We start from the raw sequence: 26,277 nt of genomic DNA, 5'->3' as shown, positions 1-26,277 counted from the left end.
GGCAGTCATATTCTTAACTGTGATGTGACACTCACTGTTATCTATGAAGTCACTTCACTTTCTGTGAAGTTTCTCACGATTTACTCTGACATTTCGCACTGGTGTGTTTTGTGTAACTCTCATTGCTATGTGTGAATATAAACTCATTTTCCTTAGACACCACTCCCGTTGTCTGTGACATCAACAGGTTGGTGTGAGCCTTCTCATACAGTGTGTGTTTGACATCACTCAATGTGTGTGTCACATCACACCAATGGTGTACTTGTGACAGGGCTCACATTTGTGTCTGAAAACACACCCATTGACGTGTGTGACACAATTCCCTTTTTGGGTACATAAGACACATTTTTATGTATGACATCACACCTATTACGAGCGTGACAATGTGCACAGATATTGACATCACACCAATTGCGTGTGACATGAATGCAATTTAGCATATGAAATCGCTATTGTTACCTGTGATGTTACTCCCAATATTCTGTGTGACGTCACACTGATTCTCGAGGACATCACTCTACTACTGTTTTGACATCACTCCCATGGTGTTTCTGTGACTTCACTCATATATTTGGAGTGACATCTCTCTGTTATTTGAGATAACATGCCTGTTGTGTTTATGACATCACACCAATAGTGTGACATCACTGACACATGTGTGTGACATCAGTCACGAGTCCTCTGCTATATTACTCACATGTTTCTGTGTGACATCACTCACATTATGTGTGACATCGTACGGATTGTATGACAACACTCCCATGGCTATGTGTGACATCGTTGTGTCCCTTTGACATAAATCACATTTTATACTGTGACATCACTCCCATTGTGTGCATGTGATATCACTCCCATCATTATGCATGACGTGACACACACGGTTATGGGTGACATCACACTACTTGTGTGTGGGACAACATCCTCATTGTGTGTCACATCACATCAATTGCGTGTGACATCAAACTTAATTAGCATATGATATCCCAATCATTATTATGTTGGTGTCACTCTCAGTATTATGTATGACATCACACCAATTGAGTGTGGCATCACTGTGATACTGTGTTTGACACGACTCCAATGCTATGCTTGTGACATCATTCACATTTTATGTGCGACATCACTGCAATCATTATGTGTGACATCACACCCTTTTTTGGACATCACATACCGTGATTGTGATAACACGAGGATAGCCAGTCACATCTCACAAGTTGTGTGATACCACTCCCATTGTGTGTGACGGCAGTCATATAACTCACTGTGATGTGACATCCGCTCTCATGTATGAAATAACACCCAGGTTTTTGTGAAATCTCTCACATTTTACTCTGACTTTAATCCCACGTGTGTGTATTGTGTAACCCTCACTTTGTGTGAATTCACACACATTATCGTGTGAGACACCACACCCATTGTCTGTGACTTCACCAGGTTGCTGTGTGATTTCACACACATTGTGTGTCTGACATCACTCAATGTGTGTGTGACGTCACACCAATGGTGTATGTGTGACAAGGCTCACACTTGTGTGTGAAAACACACCCACTGATATGTGTGACGCCATTCACCTTTTTTGTGACATAATTCAGATTTTTATGTATGACATCACACCTATTGTGTGTGACAACATTCACATATGTTGAAATCAAACCAATGGTGTGTGTTAGGGTCAGTGTTAGCGTTAGTTTTAGGGTTTTGGTTAGGGTTAAGGTTAGAGATGGAGCTAGGCTTAGGGTGAGGTGTAGGGTTAGGTCTAAGGCTGGGTTAGCATTAGGGTTAGGGTTATGGCTAGCAATAGCTTTAGGGTTAGGTTTAGGATTAGGCTGTGGCTAGGTTTATGTCTAGGGCTAGGTTTAGGGTTAAGGCTAAGTCTAGGGCTAAGGCTAGGTTTAGGGTTATTGCCAGGTTTAGTGTTAGGGCCAGGGGTTGGGTTAGGGCTAGGGTTAGGATTATGGTTAGGGTTAGAGTTAGGGTAAGGGTTAGGCTTATGGTTAGTGCAAGGGCTAGGCTTAGGGCTAAGTTTAGTGTTATGGTTAGAGTTAGTGCTAGGGTTAGGCTTAGGGTTATTGTTGGTTTTATGGCGAGAACTAGGCTTAGGCTGAGGTTTAGTGCAAGGGTTAGGGCTAGGGCTAGGGCTACTATTAGTGTTAGGGCTAGGTCTACCATTAGCTCTAGAGTCAGGTTTAGGGCTAAGCTAGGGCTAATGTTATGTCTAGACCTAGGGCTAGACCTAGCGTTTTGGCTAGGGTTTGCCTTAGGTTTACAGTTAGGGTTAGGTTTAGAGTTAGGGTTAGGGTTAGAGCTAGGGTATAGGGTAAGGCTTAGGCTTGTGTCCAGGCTTAGGGTTAGGGTTAGGACTAGGGTTATGGTTGGTTTTATGGCTATCATTAAGGTTAGCCTTATGTTAATGCTAAGTTTAGGGATAGTGCTAGTGTTAGAGTTAGCGTTAGGGCCAAGGCTATGGAAAGGGCTAGGGTTATCATTAGGGCTATGCCTAGGTCTACAGTTATGCTTAGGTTTACAGTTATGGCTAGAGCTATGGTTAGGGTTAAGGATATGCTCAGATCTGGGGCTTGGATTTGTGTTAGGGTTAGGGCTTGTGGGGAGTGTTATGATTAGGTATAGGGTTAGGTCTAATGCTAGGGTTAGGGTTATAGTTAGTGCTAGCTTTAGGTTTAGTGTTATATGTAGGGTTAACATTTTTGTTATGCTTAACGTTAGGCTTAGCACTTGGGTTAGGGTGAGGGCTAATGTTAGGGTTAGGGTTAGGTTTAAAAGTAGGTTTAGTGTTAGGGTTACCATTATGTTTAGGGTTTGGGTTTGGCTTAGGGTTAGGAATAGGGTTAGAGTTAGTGTTAGAGCTAAGGCAAAGGTTTGTGTTAGGACTCTGTCTAGGATTAGTGTTAGGCTTAGTGTTCGGGTTAGGGGTATGCTAAGTGCTTGGGTTAAGGGTAGCTGTAGGGATGAGGGCACAGTTAGGGTTAGGTTTAGGGTTAAAGTTAGAGGTAAAGTTAGGGGTGGGGGAGGTCTTGTTTTAGTGTTATGGTTAATATAAGTGTTTGTGCTGGTGTTAGGGTTCTGCATATGATTAGTGTTAGGGGTATGGGTAGGCCTAGGTTTCTGATTGGATTAAGGTTTGGGCTAGTGTTTGGGTAGGTGTAGGGGTAGGGTTTGGATTAGTGTTAGGGTTAAGGATAGAGTTAGGGTTAGGGTTTTGGTTAGGGTTAGAGTTAGTTTATAGAGAGAAGCAGGGTTAGGGTTGGGGTTAGGGTTGCGTTAGGCTTAGGTTTAAGGTTAGGGTTAGAGATAGGGTATGGTTTACGGTTAGGGTTAGTGTGGTATTAGTGTTAGTGTTAGGGTTATTGTTAGGGTTAGAGTTAAGATTAGTGTTAGCCTTAGTGTTTGTACTGGAGTTAGCATAGGGTTCGTGTTAGGGTTACGGTTTGGGCCAGTGCTAAGCTTAGATATAGGGCAAGGTTATGGCTAGTGACAAGTCTGTGTTTTAGGTCTAGGGCTAAGGTTAGGATTAGTTTCAAGTGTAGTGTTAGGTTAGTGCTAGATCTAGGGCAAGGGTTTGATGTACCATTACAGTTAGGGTTAGGGTTAGAGCTAGGGCTAGTGCCAGGGTTAGGGTTAAGGCTTGGACTAGGGTTAATATTAAGGATAGGGCTAGGCTTAGGCTTAGTGCTAGGTCTTGGATTATTGTTAGTGTTAGTGTTAGTATTTATGTTTGGGTTGGGTTGCAGTAAGGGTCAGGCATGGGGTTAGTGGTAGGCATAGGTTTAGTGTAGGGGTAAGTGTAGGATTAGCCTTAGGGTTGGGTTAGGGATAAGGTTATGTGTAGGGCTAGGGTTAGGGTTAGGATTAAGGTTAGGGCTATGGTGACAATTAGGCTTCCCATTCGGATTAATATTAGCATTACTTTTAGGGCTAGGGTTGAGGTTTGTATCACGAAACCTAACCCAAATTTAGCTCTAAGCCTAAGCTTATCCAAAACCCTAAAACTAGCCCTAGCACTAACCCTAATCGTATGCCTACCCCTAACACTCACTGTAACTGTAACCTTAAGCCAACTATCACCTTAACTTTAAACATAGTCCTAGCCCTAGCCCTAACAGTAAACCTAACACTAGCATAACACTAACTATAACCCTCGTCCTAATCCAAACCAAAGCCCTATTCCTACTCCTACCCTTTCCATTGTCCCAACCCTAAGGCACACCCAACACTAAGGTCAGACCTAATCCTAAGCCTACCATTAACCATAACCTCAAAACCTGCCCCATAGCTAACCATAAAAATAAATCGAGCCATAAACTTAAAGAGAAACCTAACCCTAAATATAATAAATAAACCTAGCCTTTAGCCCAGCCCTACTGATAACTTTTGTCATAACACTAACCCTAACACTACCCCCACCCCTTACTTTCACCCTAACCCTACATGTAACCCAACCGTAACCCTAACCTTAGCCATTGCTATAGCCCTAAACCAGTCCTAACACAAAACCTAGCCCTATTCCTAATACTACACCTATTGCTAAACCTAATCTTAACCGAAACTCAGACCACCTCCAATAACACTAATAATAACCATAACACTAATCCTAGCCCTATCAAACCATAACCCAGAACTATCTAATCATAACCCAGCCCTAGCCCGAAGAGTAACCCTTCCCTACTCCTAAGAAATGCTAACTCTAACCCAAACGGTAAACCTCACCCTAAAGCTAACCTTAACCCTAATTCTAACCCTCATATTGTCCTAGATCTGACGCTCACACTAGCCCTAGCCCACACCTTAATGCTTGTCCAAGCCTTAGACATAACCCTAACCTTAGCATTCACACTAGCAGTGGCCCTAACCCTTACACTAACCCTAACCCTAACCTTAGCCCTAACCAACAATAACTCTAACCCTAATTGTGACACCAAGCCTACCCTTTGCCCTGGACCTAACCCTAAACCAGTCCTAGACCTGACAATAACCCTGGCTCTAGAAAGAACTGTAAACATTCACCAAGTCCTAGAACTAATCCTAATCTTAGCACTAACACTAGCAATGGCCCTAACCCTAAACATAACACTAAATATATCCCTAAACCTAACGCAAACCCTAAAACTAACAGTAACCCACACCCTAAACCCAAAGCAAAACCAAACACTAAACCTAACCCAAACCCTAACCAGAACTGTATCCCTGACCCAAACACTAACCTTAACCCTAACCCGAACCTGAACCCTAACCCTAACCCGAACCACAACACTAACCCACACCATAATCCTAAACCTAACACGTACCCTAACCCTAACCCGAAGACTAACCTGAATGCTAACCCTAAACTGAACCCAGACCCAAATACTAACACTAACCAGAACTCTAATCCTAATCTAACCCTAACCCAAACACTTACTCTAACACTAGAACTAACCCTAAACCTAAACCAAACCTTAGCCCTAAGTCAACCAACCCCTAACCTGAGCACTACCCCTAACCCTAACATGAACCGTAACCCTAAGCCTAACCCTAACCCAAACCTTAACCCGAACTAAATCATAACCATAACCCAAAACATAACCCCACCCTAATGCTAAACCTAACCTGAACCTGAACCCTAAACCTAAACTTAACACTAACACTAATCTTAACGCAAACCCTAACCCTAACCCTAACCGGAAACTAACCCTAATCCTAACCCTAACCCTAAACCCTAACACTAACATTAACCCTAAATAAAACCGGTACCATTACCCTAAGCCTAAAACTAACCATACACATAACCGTAGCCCTAACCCCAACACCAACCCTAACACTAACCTGAAACCTAACCCTAACCGTAACCTGAACTCTAACCCTAACCCTAACAGTAACCCTAAAACGAACCCTAACGTAAACACAAACCTTAAATCTAACTGAAATCCAAAGATAAGCCTAACCTTAACCCAAACAGTAACCCTCACCCTAACACTATCATGAAACCTAACACTAATCCTAAACATAAGCCTAAACAGAACCCTAACCAAAGCCAACAGTAATCCTAAACCTACCCTTAACTCTAAGCCTAAACATAACACAAACCCTACCAGTAACCCTAACCCTAACCTGAACCCGAATCCTAAATCTAAACCTAACCCGAACACTAAACCTAACTCTAAACCTCACCCTAACCCTAATGCTAACACTAAGTCAACCCAATCCTAACCCTAACTTTAGCCCTAACCCTAATTCTAACCATAAACTTTACTCTAACATGAAACCTAACGTTAACAGTAACCCGTACCTGAACCCTAACCCTAAACCTAACCAGAACACTAGCCCTCACACTAAGCTGGACTCTAAACTTAATCCTAAACTGAACCCTAAACCTAGCACTAACCCTAAGCCTAACTATAACCCGAATCCAAAACCTAATCCCAAGCATAATCCCAACCCTAACCCTAACCCTAACCCTAACCCTAAAGCTCAACCGAAACCTAATCCTAACCCAAACACAACCCTAACTTGAAACGTAGCCATTACCATAACACCAAACCTACCGCTAATACTAACCCTAACCCGAACCCGAAACATAACCCTAACACTAATCTGAACACTTATTCTAAACCTAAACCTAAGCCTAACATGAACCTAACCCTAACCATAAGCCAACCCAATACCAACCCTAACCCAAACCTTAACGATAACCATAATCCTAACCCAAATCCGAACCCTAAACCTATCCTTAACCCAAATCCTAACCCTAAAATTAACCCGACCCTAATGTTAACTTTAATCCAAACTTGAACCTGAAGCCATACCCTAACCCTAATCCTAACCATAACATCAACACTAACCCTAACACTAACAATAATCTTCACCCAAACCCTAACCCAAACCCTAACCTGAAACCAACTCTAACCGGAACCCTAGTCCTAACCCTAACACAAACTCTATGGCTAATCCTAACTCTAACCCAAACCTGAAAGCTAACCCTAACCCTAATCTGAACACTAACCCTAAGACTAAACATAACCCTTACCCTAACATGAACCCTAACAGTAACCCTAATCCAACCCTAACCCTAAACCTAGTCATAAGCATAAGCCTAACCTAACCCTGAACCGGACCCCAAAAGTAACCCTAACCCAAAGCCTAATCCGACACTAACCTTAAACCTATTCTTATCCCCAACCAAAACCTAAACCTAACCCTAATCCGAAGGCAAACCTCACAATAAACCTAAGCCTAAACCTCACAGTAACCCTAATCCTAACTCTAACATGAACATGAACTGGAAGCCTAACCCTAAACGGAACCCTAGCCTTAAACCAAACCAGAACCCAACCCTTCCCCTAAAACTAAACCTAACCCTAAGGTGAACACTAACCCTAACCCTAACCCTAACTCCAACGCTAACCTGAACCCTAACAGTAAACCTAACCTGATACCAACACCAAACACTAACCATAACCCTAAACCAAACACTAAACCTAACATTAAACCTAACGCTAACCCTAACCCGAACCCAACACTAACCTTCAATCTAACTCTGATCCTAACCCTAACACTAACTCTAACCATAACCCTAACCTGAACCCTAAGCCAAAACCTAACCCTAACCCTAATGTTAACCCCAACCTGAATCCTAAATGTAACCATAATGCTAACTTGAATGCGAAAACTAACCTTAACCCTAAGCCCAACCTGAATTCTAAAGCTAACCCTAACTCGAACTCAAACCCAACCTAAACCCAGCCCTATCCCTAATCCAAAACTAACCCTAAACCTAGCCCTAACCCTAAGCTTAAACCTAACCCAAACCCTAACAATAACCCTAACCTTAACACAAACCCCAAACCTAACCTTGACTCTAACCCCAACCTTAACACTTTCCCTAAAATTAACACAAACCCAAAGCCTAATGTGACCGTTACTCTAACCCCATGGAGAACCCAAACTCTAACCCTAACCCTAAGCCAAACACTAACCTCATCCTAAACGTTAACATAACCCTAACAGTAAGCCTAATCCTAACCATGACAAAAAAGCAAAACATAACCCTAACGCTATCTGGAACAGGAACCTGAAACCTAACCCTAACTCTAACCCGAAAACAACCCTAACTTTACCTAACCCTAAACATAACAGGAATATTAACCATAACCACCAGCAGCCCTAAACCGTACCGTAACCCTAACTATAACCCTAATCCTAGCCTGACTCTAACTCCAACTCTAACCAGATCCTGAAACTGAACCCTAACCGTAACTCAAACACTACCCCCAACACTAAAAATAACCTTACCCTAAACTGAACCCTCCTGCTAACCCTAACCCTAACCTGAGCTCTAACCATAATTCTAACCCAAATGCTAACACTAACCCGAACCCGAACCCTATTCCAAACCCAACCATAACCCTAACCCTAGCCCTAACTCTAAGCCTAAATTGAACCCTAACTTTAACACTAACCCTAATCCGAAAATAAACCTAACCCTAACCCTAACCATAATCTGAACCCAACCTTAACCCTAAACCTAAACCTAGCCCTAACTCTAACCCTAACCCTAACAAGAAACCTAATGCTAAAGCTAAGACTTTCCCGAACCTGAAACCTAATCATAACCTTAATCCTAATACTAAGCCTAAACCTAAACCTAACCCGAAGCCTAACCTGAATCCTAAGCCTAACAAGAACCCTAACCTGAACCCGAAACCTAACCCTAACCTGAAGCCTAACCCGACCATAACACTGAGCCTAAACTGATACCGAAACCAAACCCTAACCCTGACCCTAACCGGAAAACCACCACTAACACTAAACCTAACCGTAACCCTAACTCTAACTCTAACTGGAAACCTAATATTAACTCTAACACTAAACTGAACCAGACCACTGACCCTAATCCTAACCCTAACTGTAACCCTAAATTTTAAACCTAACCCTACATGTAAAACAAACCTGTACCAAGCCCAAACCCTAACCCTACCCAGAACACTAACCCTAACGCTAACCCGAACCCTAACCCCAACGGTAACACTAACCCTGACAATAACTTGATCATACCCAAAGCTAAACTGAACCCTAACTCTAACCTGAAATCTAGAGAGGTCAGGGATCTCTCTCTCTCTCCGTCTCTCTGGCTCTCTCTGTGTCTCCCTCTTTCGGGGCCCTGAGGAGAGGAGGGGAGACGCACCCTGCCCACCTCGCCTACCTCTCCCGTGGGCCATTTTTTCTTCTGGCCGCTCTGGGAGACCTGCGGCTTGAGTTCAACCACTCAGGCCAAGGGCGCATGCACAGCAGTTGGGCCTCAAGGGTCCACAGTGAAGGCCCCGCCCGCCCACAAGGCTGAGACCAGGTGGGGCGCTCTTTTGCGCCTGCCAGTTGAAGGTGAAGAAGGAACACCACCCTTCTTGACTTGGCTTCAGCTGTTGTCTCCCTCCCATTCGACCACTTTCACTCAGCTCGCCGGATGCTTCCCTTCTTTGGAAGTGGTGGTCAGCCCTGGTAGCCAAAGGCGGACTGGGGTGCAAGGTCAAGGTTCTGCCTCAGCCAGCTGCTTCATGCCAGGCCTCATTTCTTCCTGGAAAGACAAAACCATGGCCTCACCCCACGCCTGCACTTGTCAACTCCAGCCAGGTGGAGGAGAGGCTCTGTGGAGTCTGAAGGACCGAAACAGGCATATGGCAAAGCAGTGAGTGTGGTCCCAGCAGGCCACAGGCCCAGGTAGCCGGGGCCACACTGGGAAAGCCCTTCTGGCAGCAGGTCCCAGCCTCTTCTCTGGAGTCGGGAGGGCCTGGCCTTCCTAGTGCCCAGGCCACGGCTCTGGGGAGAAATCCACGATGAAGGTCACCAGTGAGTACCTCTTCCTGAGGTCGCCAGTGCCAAGCCCAGGGCAACTGGAAGGATGGCTCAGCTCGCCTACTTTGTCCCAAGTTGGCCGGCTGGCCAGCAGGACCACACTTCTTGGCCAGGCCCCTTCCAAGGGGACATGTTCCGGAGGAAAGAGCCCGGGGCCTGCCACCAAGTTTTCTGGGGCATGTGCTGGGCACCGTCAGAGGTGAAAGCTGCCTTGTAACCGGTGTGCCAGACCTGGGATCTAGCTGCCTCCCAGACCCGGGTCTCTGACCTGTCCAGGCATCCTGAGGGAGGACGATGGAATTGGCAGTGGCGAGAGGGTGGGGGCTGATGGTGAGCCTTTCCTGGGATGCCCCGGGAGATGGCGTCTGGGTATGGGCTGTCCCTGGCCAGGTCTGAGGAAAGGACCCAGCTCAGGGCTCTCGGGGGCAGAGAGAGAACCCTCTTCTGCCCTTTCCCTTAAATTTCTTATGGCTGGACAAAGCATTAACAGTACACGTTAGCTGGAGAAAATAATCTCAATCTTAACAACATGTGTAGATGGGAGAAACAAGGGAAACTGAGTCTCTCAACACAATGGCAGAGATTCTCCTCTTAGATACTATCTTCAGCTCAAGACAAAGGGGATGTTTGGGGTGGGGTTTTCAGATTTGATAGGGGAAGAACACCATTCTCATGGATAGTGACATGGAAAACTTTGTCTGAACGTTTTCCCCTGCTCTGGCATCAGGTCCCGAACGGACAGCATGGAAGTGACAAGGAACCAACCTCTCTGTGGTGGGGCTGGTCCAGGGGCGGTTATGGGGGTGGTGGGGGAAGTGTGATGGTGTGTGAGTTGGTACCAGTGGTGGAGGCAGCGACTCATAGTTCAGGGATCTCTCTCTCTCTCTGTTTCTCTCTCTCTCTCTCTCAAGGACCTGAGGAGAGATGTGGGCTCAACCTGCCCACCTTGCCTACCTCTCCCATGGGCCCATCTTTCTCTGGTCTCTCTGGGAGCCCTGAGGGCTTGGGTTCAATATGTCAGGCCCAGGGCGCATGCACGGCCACCGGGCCTCAGGGGTCCTCATTGAATGCCTCGCCTGCCCACTGGTCTCTGACCAAGTGGCGCTCTCTCTCACACCTGCCACGTGCAGGTGAAGAAGGAATACTGCCCTTCTTGACTTGGCTTCAGCTATTATCTCCCTCCTATCCCCCCACACGCACTCAGGTCACCAGCCACTTCCCTACTTTGGAAGTGGTAGTCTGGCCCTGGCTGCCAAGGCAGACTGGGGTGCGAGGTCAAGCCTCTGCTGGGGCCAGCTGCTTCGTCCTGGACCTCATTTCTTCCTGGAATGACCAAACCATGGCCTCACCCCACGTCCACACTTTTCGACTCCAGCCAGGTAGAGGAAAGTCTCTGTAGAGTCACAAGTGTGGAGACAGGCATATGGCAATGCAGTGAGTTTGGCCCAAGCAGGACAAAGCCTAAGGATTTGGGGACACCCTTGATGTGCCCTTCAGGCGACAGGTCCCAGCCTCTTCTCTGGATTAGTAAAACCCTGGACCTCCAAGTGCCCAAGGTTAGGGTTAACCTTAACCTTAACCCAACCACGAACCCACAACCTATCCATAACTGAAACCCTAACCCTAACTCTAAACATAAGACTAACACTAACCCACTTGCTAATACTAAGCCTAAACTGAACCCTAACCCTTAATACAACCCTAACTGAAACAAAACCCTAAATCTAAACCGAACCTGAAACCTAACCCTAACCCTAAACAGAACCCAAACCATAGCCTAAACCTAACACTGACCCAAACTACCTGTAGCCCAAACTGAACCGAACTCTAAAGATAACCCTAACCTTTACCAGAACCCTCACCCTTAGTGTAAACAGAACATTAACGCTAACCCGTGTCTGAATGCTAAGTCTAAACGGTACCGAACAACTAACCCTAACCATAACTAGAGCCTGAATGCTAATTCTAAACTGAAACAGAACCCTAACAGAATCCATAAAGCTAACCCGAACACTAAGCCTGTCCCTAATACCTAACCTGAATGCAATCCTAACTGTAAACTGAAACTGAATCCTAACCCTAACACTAACACTAACCCGAATAGTATGCCTTGCCCTAAACAGAACCCTAACGCTAACCCTAACCCCAACAGTAACACTAACCCTAACCTGATCATAACCCTAACCGTAAACTGAATCTGAAGACTAACCTAACATGTAGCTGAATCCTAACCCTAACCCTAACCAGAAACCTAACACCAACAATAAACCTAACCTTAATCCCAACCCTAAACCTAACACTAACCCTAACCATAACATTAACGTGAATCATTAACCTATCCACAACCGGAGTCGTAAAGCTAACCATAACCCTAACCCTAAACCTAACCATAATGTTAAACCCAACCTGAACCCTAGTGCTAACCCTAACAAGAAACCACACCCTAATCCTAATCCTAAGCAGATCCCGAACCCGAACTTTAACCCTATCCCTAATCTGAACACTAACTATAACACTAAACCTAAACCTAAGCAAAACCATAAGCCTAAGCAGAACCCTAACGCGAACCCAACCCTAGCCCTAACCTGAACCCAAACCCTGAATCTAACACTAAACGTAACCTGAAACTGAACCCTAACGTTAACCCTCACACTATCGCTAAACCTAACTTAAACCATAACCCTAATCCTAACCCTGAATCTAACCCAACCCTAATCCTAACCCGAAACCTAACCCTAATCCAAACAGTAAACTTAACATGAACACTAACCTTAACTCCAAACCTAACCCTAAACCTCTACCTACCAATAACCCTAACAAGAACACTAACCCTAACCCACGTGAACCCTAACACTAAAGCTAACCCTAAATCAAACCCTAAACCGAACTCAAACCCTAACACTAACTCGCACCATAACCCTAACCCTAACCGGTACCCTAAATCTAACCCAAATCCTAACCCAAAACCTAACACTAAACCGCATTTCAACCCAATTACTAACCCGAACCCGAACCCTAACCCTAACATAACTCTAACCTGAACCCTTAGCCTAACCCCAAAACTAATCCTAAACCTAAAGCAAACACTAGCTCTAACGCAACTAAACCCTGACCCAAACACTAACCCTGAACCTAACCAGACCCTACACCTAAGCATAAACCTAACCCAAACCCTAACATGAACCAAATGATAACTGTAACCCAAAGCATGACCCCAACCTACCGTTAAATGTAACTCAAACACAAACCCGAACTCTAACCCGAACACTAACCCTAATCCTAACGTGAACCCAAACCCTAACCCTAACCCGAAGCCTAAGCTTACCCTAACTCTAAGCCTAACCTGAGTCCCGAAACCGAACTGGAACCAGAACCCCAATCAGACCACTAACTCTAATCCTACACCTAACCATAACCCTAAGCCAAATCTGAACCCTAACCCTTGCACTAAACCTAACCCTAACCCTAACCTTGACAGTAACCCTAAGCCTAACCCTAAACCTAACCCTAACCATAACCCCAGCCTGAAAACTAACACTAACCGTAACCCGAACTATAACCCTAACCCTAACCTAACCCAACCCTAAACCTAGCCCTAAACCTTTTCCTAAGCATAATCCAAACCATAGCAGTAACCCTATCACTAATCCAAAACCAAACCTTAACCCTAAAACTTCCCAGATCCCAAAAACAAAGCCTAACACCAACCCTAATGCAAACACTAAACCTAACACTAATCCTAAACCTAACCCTAACCCTCATGCAAACTCTAACCCTAAACTTAACACGAACACTAGCCCTAACCCTAAACCCTAACACTAAATTTAAGCCTAAAGAAAACAGGTGCTGGAACCCTGACCCTAACACTAACCAGACCCCTAACCTGAACCCTAAACTTAAACCTAACTGTAACCGAAACAGAGGCTAAGCCTAACCATAACAGTAACCCTAACCCTAACTCTGTCCAGAAACCTAACCCTAATCCTCACCCTAACCTGAAACCCAACCCTAATGCTAACACTAACCCGAACTCGAACCCTAACCCCAACATGAACACTAACGCTAAATTTAATCTGAACCAGAACCAGACCCCTAACCATAACCCAAATTCTATCCCTAACTAGAACACAAAACCAAACATACCCCTAAACCTAACCCTAAGCCTAACACGAAGCCTAACCCTAACTCGTACCATAAACTGATCCCTAACCCTAAACCTAACCTGAAGACTGACCAGAACCTAACCCTAACCATAACCACAATCCTAACTCTAACTCCAACACTAACCAGACCAGTAACCTAACCCTAACCCTAACTCGAAGCCTAACCCTAACTCGTACCATAAACCGATCCCTAACCCTAACCCTAACCTGAAGACTGAACAGAACCTAACCCTAACCCTCACCCTAACCCTCACCGTAATCCTAACTCTAACTACAACACTAACCAGACCACTAAACCTAACCCTAACCCTAACCTGAACCCTAGCACTAACCTTAAACTAAAGCTAACCCGACCACTGACCTGAAGGCTAACTCTAACCCTAAACCTAACCAAAGCAGTACAAGCACCCTAACTCTAACCCTAACCAGAACCCTAACCCTAACCCCAACCCTAACCCTAACACTAACACTAAAGTAAACCCTAACCAGAACCATAACCCTAACCATAACCTGAAAACTAACAATAACCAAACCTTAACCCTAATGGGAAGGCAACGATAACCCTAATTCTAAGCAAGCAGTAACACTTACCCTAAGCCTAACCCTAACTCAAACCTGAACCCTAACTCTAACCCAGCCCTAACACTAACCAGAATCCTAAGTCTAACATTAACCCAAATCCTAAATGCAACCCTAACCATAAACCAGCCTGAACTCTAACCCACACCCTGACCCTAACCCTAAGTGGAACCCAACCATAACCTTGACAGTAACCCTAACAATAACCCTAACCCAAACCCGAACCCAAAAGCTAAACCTAAACCTAATCCTGATCCCAATCCTAGCCCTAAACCTAAACCAAACCAGTACACAAAACCTAACCTGAACCCTAAGCCTAACCTTAACCCTAACCACAGCCCAACCCGAACCCTAATCCTAACCCTAAACCTAACCCGATCCCTAACACAAACTCTAACACGAACCTTAACCCGAAAGCTAGTAATGATTCACACTTGGATACAAAGATGTTTCTTTCTGTCAACTTACAAACTGAGAGAAGATAGTGTGTTCTCTAAGGAATTTGAGAGTGTTCCTGTCTCTAGGAACTCCACGGCCCTGTTTCCAAACCTCCTTTCAGAAGGTGATCATTAGCAGGTGGAAGGAAGGAAGATGGGGCATGAAGGTACTTCCAGGAATGGACGTTATCCATAGTTTAACTCAGCTGTAGTAGTGATTGCCCCTCAGATACCAAGATGTTTCTTACCATCTTCTCACAAGCCAGGATAAGAAAGTGCCTTCTCTAAGGAATTAGACTGAGATTCTGTCTCAAGGCCCTACATGGCGCTGTGCACAACTTTCCTTGGGAAGGCAATCTTTAGGAGCTGCAAGGAAAGGAGATTGGGCATGAAGTTACTTCCAGGAATGGCTGGTATCCATCATTTCACTCAGCTCTAGTAGTGATTGCCACAAAGATAGAAAGATGTTTGATAACAGCTACTTACTTTCCAGGATAAGAAAGTGCCCTCTCTAAGGCATGTGAGTGAGATTCTCTCTGAAGGCCCTATGTGGGCCTGTGGAAAACCTTTTTGGGAAGGTGATCTTTAGGAGTGGGAAGGAAGAGAGATGGAGCATGAAGTTACTTCCAGGAATGGGTTCTATACATAGTTTATCCGAGTTGTAGTAGTGATTGCCACTCAGAAACAAGGATGTCTCTTACCATCTAAATACAAGCCGGGATAAAAAAGTGCCTCCTCTAAATCATGTGAGTGAGATTGTCTCCCAAGGCCCTTCATGGGCCTGTGTAAACCTGCTTGCCAAGGCGATCCTTATGCGCTGGAAGGAAGGGAGATCTGGCAAGAAGTTTTTTCCAGGAATGGGAGTTATACATAGTTTAACTCAGCTTTAGTAGTGATTACCACTCAGATAGAAAGATGTTTCTTTCCATCTACTTACAAGCCGAGATAAGAAAGTGCCTTGCCTAAGACATGTGTGTGAAATCCTCTCTCAAGGCCCTCCATGGCCCTGTGCACAACCTGGTTTTGGGTGGCGATCTTTAGGAGCTGGGAGAAAGGGAGATTGGGCACCAAGTTGTTTCCAGGAATGGGTCTTATACATAGTTTTACTCAGCTGTAGTAATGATTGCCACTCACAAACAAAGATGTTTCTAACCATCTACTTCCAACCCAGGATAAGAAATTCCGTTCCCTAAGGCATTTGAGAGTGATCATGTGTCAAGGCCCTACACAGCCCTGTTTCCATACCTGCTTTGGGAAGGTGACCCTTTGGAGCTGGAAGGAAGGGAGATTGGGCAGAGAGTAATTTCCAGGAATGGGAGTTATACTTACTTTAGCTCAGCTGTAATAATGCCTGCCACTCAGATACAAACATGCTTCTAGCCATCTACTTAGAATGTAGTACGAGAAAACGTGCTGTCAATGGCTTATGAGTGAGATGCTGTCTCAAGACAATACACAGTCCTGTTTCCAAACCTGTTTTGAGAAGGCGATCCTTAGGAGTTGGAAGGAAGGGAGATTGGGCACTTAGTCATTTCCAGGAATGAGTGTTATACTTAGTTTAGCTCAGCTGTAGCAATTCTTGCCACTCAGATACAAACATGATCCTAACCATCAACTTAGAATCCGCTATCAGTAAGTGTGCTCTCTATGGCTTGTGAGTCAGAGTGTCTCAAGGCACTACATGGTCCTCATTCCATACCCTCCTTCATAAGGCAATCCTCATGTACCGGAAGGAAGGGATATTGGGCCTGAACTTTGTTCCAGGAACTGGTGCTATGCATGGTTTAGCTCAGCTGTAGTAGTTATGCCACTCAGAAAGATGTTTCTTACCATCAACTTACAAACCGGGATAAGAAAGTTCCTTCTCTAAGGCATGTGCGCGAGATTCTCTCTCAAGGCCCTACATGGCCCTGTGCAAAACCTGCTTTGGGAAGGCGATCCTTAGGAGCTGGAAGGAAGACACATTGGGCATGAAGTTACTATCAGGAATGGTTGTAATACATAGTTCAACTCAGCTGTAGTAATGAATGCCTCTCAGATACCAAGGTGTTTCATATCATCTACATTCAAACCCGGAAAAGAAATTGTGTTCTCCAAGGCATTTGAGAGTGATCCTGCCTCAAGGCCCTACATGGCACTGTTTATAAACCTGCTTTTGGAAGGAGATTTGTAGCAGCTGGAAGGAAGGGAGATTGGGCACGAAGTCATGTCCAGAGACAGGTGATATGCATAGGTTAGCTCAGTTGTAGTAATGATTACCACTCATATAGCTACTTGTTCCCAGACTGTTACTTACAAGGGGGTTGAGAAAGTGCCTTAGCAAAGGAGTATGAGATTCATTCTCAGGGCACAAAATGGCATTATGCTCCAAACTGGGTTCAGGTTTTTCACCATTACAAGATGGAAAGAAGAGAGGTTAGGCACAAATTTATTTCCAGGAATGGGCGTTACTCATACTTCTGTGAAGCTCTAGGAATGAGTGTCACTCATATAGAAACTTGTCCATGGACTTCTACTTAGAAGCCTGCATCAGAAATTTCCTTCTCAAGGGAAAGTGAGATTAATTCTCAGGTCCAGAAATGGCATTATGTTCCAAACCTGGGTGAGGAAAGTGATCTTTACAACATGGGAGGAAGAGAGATTATGCACAAAGTTATTTCAGGGATTAGGTGTTATACACTTTTTAAAAGTGCCTTCTCAAGGGAATGTGAGATTTGTTGTCCAGGTGCGAAATGACAATATCTTCGAAATCTGGTTTAGGTTTGTGATCTTTATGAGAGGGAAGGAAGAGAGATTAGGCACAAAGTTACTTCCCGGAATGGGTGCTATATGAAGTTTACCTCAACTGTAGTAATGATTGCCAATCATATACAAACTTCTTCCTAGACATCTACATAAAAGCCAGGATCAGAACATTCCTTCTGAAAACAATGTGAGACTCCTTCTTAAGGACCAAAATGGCATTATGGTCCAAATCTGGTTTAGGTTTGTGATCCTTACGAGATGAAAGGAAGAGAGATTAGGCACAAAGTGATTTCCAGGAATGGGTGTTGTATCAACATTGTCAGCCCCAGTAATGACAGTCACGCCTATACAAACTTGTTCCTAGATATCTACTTAGAAGCTGGTATCAGAGAATCTGTTCTCAAAAGAATGTGAAAGACCTGAGAGGACACTATGTTCCAAACCTGGTTGATGAAGATGGTCCTTATGAGCCGGAATGAAGAGAGTTTGGGCATGAAGTAATTTCCAGGAATGGCTGTTAGTCACAGTTTAGCTCAGCTGTATCAATAATTGCCAAACATATACAAACTTGTTCCTAGACTTCTACTTAGAAGCCGGGATAAGAAGCTTCCTTCTGAAAGGAATATGTGGTTTCTTCTCTTTTTTCTTTGTGAGTAAGATCAGCCCTGAGTGAACGGCCATGCCAATCCTCCTGTAATTGCTGAGCAAGGCTGTCCCAGACCTAACATCCATCGCGATCTTCCTCCACTTGATGTGGGATGCCACCATAGCATGGTCAGACAAGTTGTGTGTCGGTGTGTGCCCGGTATCCAAACCTGGGCCACCAGCAACAGAGGGTGCACACTTAACCACTACACCATGGTGCTGGACCCTATGAGGTTCCTTCTCAAGGCCCCAAGTAGCATAATGTTCCAAAAATGGTTGAGCAAGCCGATTCTGATGAGATAAAGGAAGAGAGATTAGGCACAAAGTGATTTCCAGGGATGGCTGTTATACATACTTTAGCTCCTGTAGTCATGATTGCCACTCATATGCAAACTTGTTCATAGTAATCTACATACAGGTCAGGCACACAAAGGGCCTTTGCAAAGGAATGTGACATTCCTTCTCAGGGCCCCAAATCACAATATGTTCCAAACCTGGCTTAGGTTTGTGATCCTTACTGGATGGAAGGAAGAGAGACTGGGCACAATGACAGTTTCATGAAGGAGTTTTACACATGGATTAACTCAGGTGTAGTAATGATTGCCACTCATATACAAACTTGTTCCTAGACATCTAGATAACCCCAGGATCAGAAAGTGACTTCTCAAAGGAATGTGAAATTCCTTCTGAAGGCCTGAAACAGCAATATGTTCCAAACTTGGTCGAGGAAGGTGGTACTTACGAGCTGGAAGTAAGAGAGATTGAGCATGAAGTTTTTTTCCAGGAATTGATGCTATTCATAGAATAGCTCAGTTGTACTAACGATTGCCACTTACAGAGAATCTTGTTCCTGGACATATACTTAGAAGCAGTGATCAGAAAGTGCCTTCTTAAAGGAATATGTGGTTCCTTTTCAAGGCCGGAAATGGCAATATGTTCCAAACGAGGTTGAGGAAGGTGGGCCTTATGATCTGGAAGGAAGAGAGACTGGCACGAAGTTATTTTCAGGAATAGGTGTTATTCATAGTTCAGCTCAGTTGTAGTAATGATTTCCACTCATATGCAACCTTGTTTCTAGGGATCTACTTAGAAGCTGGGATCAGAAAGTTCCCTCTCAAGGTAATGTGAGATTCCTTCTCAAGGACCGACATGGTATTACATTCAAAACCTTGCTTAGGAATGTAATCCTTTAGAGCTGGAAGGAAGAGAGATGGGGTAGGAAGTTATTTTGAGGAATGGCTCTCAGACACACAACTGCTCTTCCTCACAGCACCTGTGTTAAGTTTTGGGGCCACATAGGTATCTGGGGAAATAGGCCAAAAGCTTCCACAAAGCAAAGTGAAACCTCCAGAAGTGGTGGAAGTGGCCTAAGTCAAACATACTGCTAGTGTGACCTTCCGGGAATTTGCCATATTGTGAACAATGTAAGGTAGGAGGCTGGAGAGCTACACGGAGATGTCTGATGGGCGTAGCTAGGTTTTCTGTGGGCTCCCAAACCTGAGGAGACAGAGATCTACCAGACTTAGGACCAGATCCCTGTGTGGGGGAGGGGAGCACCGCAAACAGGAACAGGGGGAAAGTGGAAGGCCTGGGTTTACTAAAACTGAGACCCAGATCCAACTCTGATCAAGGTCTGATTGGACTCAGGTGCTCCAACTTCACTCTGTTTCCCACTGAAGGAAGATAAGGTCATGTGAAACCTCTCGAGTTAAGTTACACAGACGTTACAAAAACACTCGTGGGAGGCTGGAGAAGGCAAGCCACAGACTGGGAGAAGACCTTTGCAAATCACATATCTGACAGGACTATAAAGAACTCTCAAAACTCGGCAATAAGAAAATCCCAGTTTAAAATGGGCACAGATTTGGACACTTCACCAAAGAAGATGCACAGATGGCAAAAAAGCACATGAAAAGATGTTCAAGGTCGTTAATCACGAGAAAAAGCACATAAAAACCACATTGAGATCCTGCTATGTACATACTGGAATGACTAGAATTAAAGAGGTTGACCATACCAGGTGTTAATGAGGACGGAAAGTAACTGGAACACTCCTACATTGCTGGTGGGAACACAAAGTGCTTCAGCCTGTTTGGAAAACAGTTTTAAAGTGGAGTTTGTTATGCTGCTGTAACAAATCAGCACAAATTTCATGGCTTAAATCAACTCAGATTTATCGTTTTACAGTTCTGTAGGTTAGCAGTCTGACACGGGTCTCTTTGGGTTATAATCAAGGTGTTGGCAGAGCTAGGTTCTTTTTGGGGGACTTTAAAGCTTAATCCATTTCCTAGCCTTTTCAAGCTTCTAGAGACCACCACATTCCTTACCCTATGGCCCCCCTCCTCCACCCTCAAAACCAAGAACTCGACATCTCTCTCACCCTGCTTCCCTTGTTCTATCTTTTTCTCTACTCTACTGCTTCTCTTTCCCTTTTAAGGGCCTTTGTGATGCACTGGGCCCACCTGGATAATCCAGGATAATCTCCCTATTTTAAAGTCAGTTGATCAGCAACCTTAATTCCGTCTGCAAATTTAATTCACTTTTGCCAAGTAAACTAATGTATTCCCAGGTTCCAGGGATTAGGACATCTTTGCGGGCCATGACTTTGTTACCACAAAGAGTTTTTAAAAATAAAGTTAAACATGCACATACCATATGACCCAGCAATTCCACTTCTATGTGCTTACCCAGGAGAAGAAGACATGTTCATACAAAAACTTGTTTGCCTTCTCAAATCATAAAGATTTATAGCAGCTTTATTCATAGTCAAAAAGACAAAACTGAAAATAACTCACATGTCCTTCAACTGATGGATGGATAAACAGTGGTAAATTCATACAATGGATACTACATTCAGCAATAAAACAGAAGGAACTGCTGATACAGTCAACAACATGGATGAACACTCAAATAAATGTATCATGCTAAATGAAAGAAACCAGTCTCAAAAGGCCAAATACTGTAGGATCCCATTTATATGATATTCCAGAAAAGACAAACCATAGAGAAAGACAAGAGATCATTAGCCACCAGGGGTTAAGGTTGGGGGAAGAGTTGACTACAAAAGAGCAGCTCAAGGGAGTTCTGGGTGCTGGAACTGTTCCATATCTCAATTTTGGTAGTTGCACAGCTCTATGCATTTGTCAAAACAGTTGTACAAAGAGGAAAACAAATACTTCATTTCTCACCCTTCAGAATGGCAAAATTTTAAAAATCTGACAATGCCGATCTGACAATTCCCAGGGCAAGGATGACTCAAACAATGTTGGAGGGAATGCAAATTGTTAAAACTTCAGAGGATGATTTGGCTGCAGCTCGTCAAGATGCAGATGCACATCAGCCTCTGGCCCAACAATCCAATCACAGGCAGGTGTCCATTCTAGCGAGTCCACACGTGTGCTCGAGGAGACACACAGAAGGATAGTCATTAAACATGACAGGGGAATAAATTAATTGTGGTTAGTAGTTATTTAAAAAAGAAAGGAAAGAAATGCATATGGGAAATAATCGACCCTGCTGGCTACGTATATGATAGGAGAAGGTAACTCATTGGTTTGTCTACTTAATAGTATGTAGCACAGAGAGCACTGTAGTAGGAATCTGGAGACAAGCATCTGAGCATTTAGTTCCAACTCTGCCACTAAAGCATCAGTCTGACTGTGGACGACTTAACTCAAGAAACCTCACTTTCCATTTCCTAGAAATTGAAGAGGTTAGGCTCTAAACCACTAAAATTATTTCCAACTCAACAATTCTATGATTCAATAAGTCAACAATCAAAAATTATATTCCAAAGTACCTATGTTGAGAAACTGTTTTTCCCAGACACCCTGAAATCAGAAAGTATCAGAGAAATAAGACATCTTAATATATTGATACATAAAATGGTCCAAATGTCTTGGAATGTCTATGACCAGGTTTTTAATCAAGATCATAACTCAGAAAGAGTGTAAAAGCAACTAAACCTGCCATAACGACTTGGGTCACCCTCAGGTAAAATTTATATATCCTCTCCCATTTTAACATTCCAAAAGAAGTTCCCCATACCAATGAGTCCATCTTGTCAAGTTCAGGTCTGTCTAGCCAAAAGTCATTCATGTATATGGTAAGATTTACTTGATTTTTTTAACAAAGATAAATCGATGAATGGCTTTTTGTATTTTTGCCTGTTTCATCTATAAAGAGCTTACATTATAATTTAATAGCTTCAGCCTGCTACAATAATTTAAAGAGCCTTTTGAAACTTGTAACACGCCATGTCCAACACGATCTAGTAAAAATATCAGTAGTTCAGAATCCAAAAAAGCTCATTTAAAAGTTTCATTACCGCCAATACTTACACTTCAAAGACACCAAAAACCAACATGTCATTTCTTCCTACTGCAGAATTTAATAGGTTATTAACTTCTGGTATCATCCAAAAGCATAATTAGGATGCTATCATTAACATGTATTTTTTTAATAAGAAATATTAAAACTAATGATTAAACTATTAAATTAAATGATTAACTAAATATGAAAACTAATGACAACTAACGATCTGTTGCCTTTCCCTATGGTTTATCTTTTCTAGAATATTATATAAATGAAATTCTACCATATTTGACCTTTTGACCTTTCCCATTGTCAGTCAAATCAAAATTTCAAACTTCTTGTCCTATGGGCTTTCCAAATCTAAATTCTTACAATTCTAAATGGGTACGGGGACAAAACAGACACTATATACAACTTCCAAAATCCTCCTCTTTATCCGATTTTAGTTTTAGCACCAACTGCCAAGAAAATCTTTTCAACTGTAACCAAAATTCCATTCACATTATGTCAGTCATCAATTGATCAGTCATCAGTCTATGTTAACAGAAGGTGAGTTAGTATTAGGAAGGTACACAATTTGCACCAAAGATTGTTTAAATCTCCTTTCATTAAATGCAGTTTACAACAATTCACAGACTTCAAAGTTCACCTTGCAAATATACACTCAATTATCAGAAACCGCGAATGCGATCAGGCTTTTCTATAAAGATGGTCTCAAGGATGTAGGAACCGTTCATTTGTTTAATGAAGGCAATGAGGAGCCCAATAGCCTGAGCAGAGTCAGGCAGAGGAGCGCTGACCACAGGCCCTCTTCCGAAGGAAAGCGTTCACCCAGAGATGTCGCGACCTGGCCTAGACAGGGTCTCGGGTGGCGCGAATTCAAGGGCGGGCACTCAAGGCAGGCGACTCCCTGCCGCCCCCTGCACCTCGGATGGGTGGGCAGGAGGCCCTGCCAAGGTGAGTCCCCGCTGAGGTGGGGACCCACCAAGGCACAGGGACAGGCTGGCCAAGCGGCACTCTTCTGCTCCTCCAAGGGACAGAGGTTGGGCTCCCCCACCTGAAGCAGCCAGCCAGCAGCCTCAGCCCCCGGTCCCATCTGCCGCCCCAGACACCGCGCTCCCGCCATATGTGGTGGAGCTCTCCACGCCGAGCCCACTGCCCACCGCCTACCTCGCCGCCGCTCCTGCCCAGTGTTCCTCCACACTGCAGAAATGAAAGCTCCCCGCGCTGAAAATCCTGGAGGAAGGATCCAGAATCTGCCCGAGCACCCCCCCCACAAACTCCAGTGGCCACCACTTCCGCATCAGGGTCTCTGCCCCCAGTGCATGCGCCCCGGGGATCTCCAGCTCGCCGGCCCCTCTGCCACTCTGAGCACTGGTCATGCGCTTATGCGGGACTCTGAGGATACAATAGGAACCCTTGGCGGGGGCACTGGGAGGGGTGTCGGGGATTGGGGACCGAGGTGTCCATGATATGGAGAGCAGGAGTGCGCTCATGCTGTGCAGCCCTTGACTCTGCTCTCCCTGGATGACCTTCAGCTCCTGGAGAAGTTCTGCCTTCCCTTGAGGTGGCTTCTCCTGTCCTGAGAAGCCCGTTACACGATCTAACATCTGTTTATAAAAGAACGATGACATCCTTAACACCCAGTGTGTTGTGTCTCCAGAAGAATTCTCTGCTTCCCCAGAAGATGAGACAGGGAGCAGCTGGGACTGGGTTCTGACCAAGGAAGGAAGGATGCTGAGGGCACAGCTGACTCCCCTCCACTGGCTCCTTCCCCTGATCCATGGCCCTGATGGGGCAACAGCGCTGGGGACTCCTGCAGGTGACAACGCTCAAGTGTTTGCCCACGGTATTACATTTCTTATGGTTTAGTGGTTAAAACAGGGGGCTAGCTGTCAGTTATTCAGACGATTTCATTTTCAGAAATGTCTTTGGACAAAGAAGTTTGTTTTCTTCATCTTTGATTTTTAAAATCAATAACAATAATTAAAATACTCATTTTCTTAATCTCATTGGCATGCAAAAACAAAAAAGTCACTTGGATTTCACCAAATTGACCACATTTTCATTAAAACTTTGAAAGTATTGCTGATTGAGTTAAAGAAAACATTTGGGAAGGACAATTACCTTCAGATAGTATCTTCCCAGATAAATGTACAAACACAGAGTTATGAGCCGTTTGAGGGGCCTGGTAAATCCAGTTTGAGTTTTACAATGGATCGTCCAAAGTACAGATTAAATTAGTAATTTTCTGAGGAGTTTTCGAGTAAATGTTCATGTCGCCTTCATCAAATAGGTCTGGTGATTTAAATGAAGGTTGAGCTAAAGATAAAAGTTTTCAAGAGACTGAGACATATTAGGTAAATGTACTTAAAAAGGGTGCAAATTAAAGTAAATCTGCCATTATCCTCTTTAAAAGAGATTCAGAGTAACATTATTGTCAAGGTATAAGAAGGAATAGAAATGTTTTATAAAAACAATTCTTCAATTCTACAGGACCTAACGTCACATTCTAGAAGTCTCCATAGTCTTTCACTCATCTAGATTTAAATTGTTCAATTAATACTTTAAAGACTAATGAATCTGAGGGCAAAATATTCAAGGTCATTGTTTAATTGTTTTTCATTGTTGCAAAGTAGATGGGTATGAACTGTGGCTGAAATCCATGGACTTGAAGAAGAAAAATATACAGAACTTATTTATCACTCTCACAGTGTGTCCTGACTTAATCCTACACATGTGCCAAGAATAAAGCCTCAAGGAATTCCATTATGTTATTAGAAATGACATCTTTCATTCACAATGAATATTCTCTAATTAATTATCTAACTAGTAATTATGTTCCTGATGCAAATAGGCAAGTAAAAGAATCCATGCCTGATTAAATTGGGCTCATAACATGTATACATGGGAGACACGTGAGAAATGGAGTCTCTCAAAAGAATGGCAGAGATGCTCCTCTTAAATACTATCTTCAGATAAGACAAAGGAGGATGTTGGGGGTGGGGTTTGGGATGTGAGACTGGCAGAAGACAATTCTCATGGAGAGGGACATGTAAATATTTGTCTGAACCAACTCCCCTGTACTAGGTTCTGGTCCTGAAGGGACAGCAGGGCGGTGACCAGGAACAGGCCTCCCAGTGGTGGTGCCTTCCCAGGGGTGGCATGGGGATGCTGGGGGAAGGAGGATGGTGTGTGACAAGGCACTAACAGTGGAGGCAACAATGCAGAGGTCAGGGATCTCTCTGGTTCTCTCACTCTCTCTCTCTCTGTCTCTCTCTCAGGGACCTGAGAAGAGGAAGTTGGCACAGCCTGCGCCCCTAGCATACCTCTCTCATGGACCCTTCTTTCTCTGGCCACTATGGGAGCCCTGCGGCCTTGGGTTTAACCCATGAGGTCAAGGGCACATGCACAACCACTGGGCCTAGGGGGGGCCTTGGGGGTCCTCAGTGAAGGCCCCACCTGCCCGCGAGGCCTTGACACGGTGACACCACCTGAAAATAAAGCAAACACATATAAGCATATGTAGTTTTAAAAGGAAAAGCACACAA

General features: G+C 44.1%; 2 long non-coding RNA genes across 3 annotated transcripts in view; one reads left to right on the top strand and one right to left on the bottom strand.

Moving 5' to 3' along the window:
* LOC131403671 (uncharacterized) overlaps nt 1-23,940 on the bottom strand; it is a 47,622-nt gene extending 23,682 nt beyond the window's left edge. Inside the window, exon 1 of the long non-coding RNA XR_009219466.1 lies at nt 23,897-23,940. This is a non-coding gene — a long non-coding RNA (uncharacterized LOC131403671). The remainder of the gene's footprint in view (nt 1-23,896) is intronic.
* The window catches only part of LOC131403672 (uncharacterized), a 47,622-nt gene extending 21,552 nt beyond the window's left edge, over nt 1-26,070 (top strand). Inside the window, exons 1-3 of one of the 2 annotated variants that reach the window (XR_009219467.1) lie at nt 24,230-24,293; nt 24,390-24,575; nt 26,011-26,070. This is a non-coding gene — a long non-coding RNA (uncharacterized LOC131403672). Of the gene's footprint in view, nt 1-24,229; nt 24,294-24,389; nt 24,576-26,010 lie in introns of those variants that run through there. The other variant, XR_009219469.1, reaches the window with a different exon arrangement.
* Nucleotides 26,071-26,277: the final 207 nt, after the last annotated feature.

Source organism: Diceros bicornis, unplaced genomic scaffold (assembly GCF_020826845.1).
Source record: "Diceros bicornis minor isolate mBicDic1 unplaced genomic scaffold, mDicBic1.mat.cur scaffold_77_ctg1, whole genome shotgun sequence".
Taxonomy (NCBI): Eukaryota; Metazoa; Chordata; class Mammalia; order Perissodactyla; family Rhinocerotidae; genus Diceros; species Diceros bicornis.
Note: the sequence above shows the minus strand (reverse complement) of the source record. Positions and strands in the feature narration are given on the sequence as shown.